This window comes from Pelobates fuscus, chromosome 11 (assembly GCF_036172605.1).
Source record: "Pelobates fuscus isolate aPelFus1 chromosome 11, aPelFus1.pri, whole genome shotgun sequence".
Lineage (NCBI taxonomy): Eukaryota > Metazoa > Chordata > Amphibia > Anura > Pelobatidae > Pelobates > Pelobates fuscus.
Genome location: NC_086327.1, coordinates 126,479,231 through 126,482,354, shown reverse-complemented (window position 1 = coordinate 126,482,354; position 3,124 = coordinate 126,479,231).

Here is a 3,124-nt window from a genome sequence, read left to right as displayed (position 1 = left end):
TGTGTTAACACCTTAATACTCCAAACCAACAAACTGCTAAAACTTTGGATTTTATAGAGGTGGTCACACTTACTGATGATCAATTATTCAAGGACATTTGATTATCAGCACCTGTCTGCTTCATAGCCTCTTAATTCCTATGAAAGGGTGTACGTGGTTTTTCACACACAGCTTCTCCATTTTGGCTTTATTTTTGTTAAATAAATCATGTCACAGTGTAACATGTCATGTATTGTTCATCTGAGGTTGTGTTTACCTAATTTCAAGACCTGCTAAGGAACAGATGAAGGTTATTATGTTGTGATATGTAGATCGATAGAATTCAAAGAGGGTACATTTTTTCCCCCATGACTATATGTATGACTAACTTGGTTAAACAACTGTGCATAAGATATTGTCAAGATTTGATCTGGATTTTTTCAATTATGTCTCATCTGGACAGGCTGAACTCTTTACTTAATACAAGTTTATTCGGAAACACAATATACAAATGTGTATATTGATACATCTTGTGATTGTTGTAGATTATGGTGTCCACATGGCTTTAGGTGGTACTGGATTTTTCCTAAACCAGACTGTGATATCTGGATATGATAAAAAATGTTCTATTGGCTGGAGTTCTGAGTGTGACATCAGATATCTCTGCAACCTCCATCTGGAAATATCCAGGCCTTGAGAACATTGAGATTGTGGAGCAGCAGCCATACACAAACCCACACAGTGCTGAGCTAACAATTCCTGCCTGCTACTGTGTCAACAGATCCCAATACAAATAGATAAGAAAATATAAGAGACTGTATGTAAAGCAATCTTCACTAAAAGTGAAGGGAGCCACACAGTGGTCAGAGTTGGTGGTACCAGTTCCACCCTAGGGCTTGAACCCAATATATTACAAAAAAGAAGTAAAGAACTAAAGGAGTCCCCAATCTAATGAGGCGCAAAATCTGTTTTTTTTTTTTTTTACAAAGTCTACAGTGGACACTTAAAAGAAAAAATTTAACTAATTCTGGAGAATAAACTTGGAGTAAATTAATATAAAGGTGCTACAAATAGCAATTGTATCTAATCCTAAAGCATGCCAATAGAAAATCAAATATTGAAAGCTTTATTGGTAATTAAACAAACAGGCACTTGCAGTAGGAATAATTACTAAATAGGAAGGGGTTTATTGTAGTCTAAAAATACTAAAGGACTATAGAACACATCCATGGATTGGCAATTCAATTAGGAAGTATAAAGATATTTCAAAACTTAATAGGGCAGCAATTCATCAATCAACCAGGGTCAACCACAGTTGGTAGTTAGAGGCTTCTATTGTTAGGCAACTCTCATCATCCTCAGCTATTGATATGAGTATAGTGCCTAATGAAAAACTTAGGAATAAATTAAACAACAAGAAAGGAGGAGAGGCACTTGACTAATAAACCCCTATAATTCCTAATAAACACCTTCATGGGTGTTTTAAGCTGTCCCTATAAGTTTGAAGTTCAAGTACATCAGATTACCCCTTGCCAAAAAAGTAACCAATAGAACTCCAAGTTTAGATAGAAAAGAATAATAAATAAAAGGTGTTAAACACCTAGTGCTCCCATAGTGAGTGAAGTGTTAATAAATAAAGAACCCTTATTAACACTTCACTCACTATGGGAGCACTAGGTGTTTAACACCTTTTATTTATTATTTTTTTCTATAAGGGTTCTTTATTTATTAACACTTCACTCACTATGGGAGCACTAGGTGTTTAACACCTTTTATTTATTATTTTTTTCTATAAGGGTTCTTTATTTATTAACACTTCACTCACTATGGGAGCACTAGGTGTTTAACACCTTTTATTTATTATTTTTTTCTATAAGGGTTCTTTATTTATTAACACTTCACTCACTATGGGAGCACTAGGTGTTTAACACCTTTTATTTATTATTTTTTTTCTATAAGGGTTCTTTATTGAAAATGCAGGTATTTTGCCCTACCCCTGTGCAGGACTCACCACCAGAAGACTTTCTCTGCAATAATGAATCATGTTTCCTTTCTTCCAACAGAAGGAGATATATGCCTGAGTGACATATGTAAAGTGTTTGTTGTCAATTTATGGCCTGGAGTAACCATTTTCAAAATACATTTTTAGGTTTTTGATTGATCCAAAAAAGATCTCAGAATTGTTTAGTTATTATTATTATATGTTCGACAAGCTGGTGCCCACATCGTTTTTGTATGTATTTAATTTACATATATGGCTGTTGCACTGGTTACCACCCACAAATAATGCATGCGGTATCGCATAATTCAAAGCAGACACCATGTCTTAATCACTGCGAGATATAGCAAGTACTGTATGAGAGCAGGGTGGATCACCTGCATACTTGCTGCCGATGTTGAGGAAGTTACAATTGTATTTCTTCCAGATATTTAACATGGTCACATAATCCTTTTGCAAATGACCGTTTTTTTTTCCGTTCTTAATGATGGAAGAAATACGTTCTATAAAAAATGCCTTTCTACAACTGACACTTTCATTCATATTCCCTAAACTTATATATGACAGGTTGTGTGAGGGCGGATTTAAATAGAAATTGCCACGTTTATAAATTATACCACTTACATCCCCTGGCTTTTCAAGCAGAAAACAGGTCCTGTTACTTACTCATTTAGTTAGCTTATTTGCACTGAACTCAAGAGGCAGCAATTGCCCTGAGTATCTGCCTTGCAAAGACTTCTCATTGAGCTGCATTGGGAAGTCTGTGATTGGACAGCCACAGAAAGTCTGGGCAGGGTTTGAAAGGGAGGGCTTGCAGAGGCAGCAGACAAGAGAAATGCAGTTTTTTGCAAGCTACTTTTAGACATAACTCCTATGAAAAATGCATAATGAAAGGCATGGGGTATAACTGTGTATATAAACAGATCATAGGAATTGCATTCACAAGTTTTGACTTCCGGGTCTCGGCAAAGAAACGGCGCACGCGATGACATCACAGCACCCGGCCGAGGGATGGCGCACACGATGACATCACAGGATTTGCCCGAAAAAGAAAACACCTGCGGAAAATCATTTATCTTGTGGACATTGAGGGATGTTTATAAGGACTAGGGAGGGAGGGGAATTTTATTGTTCATTTTATGTTAA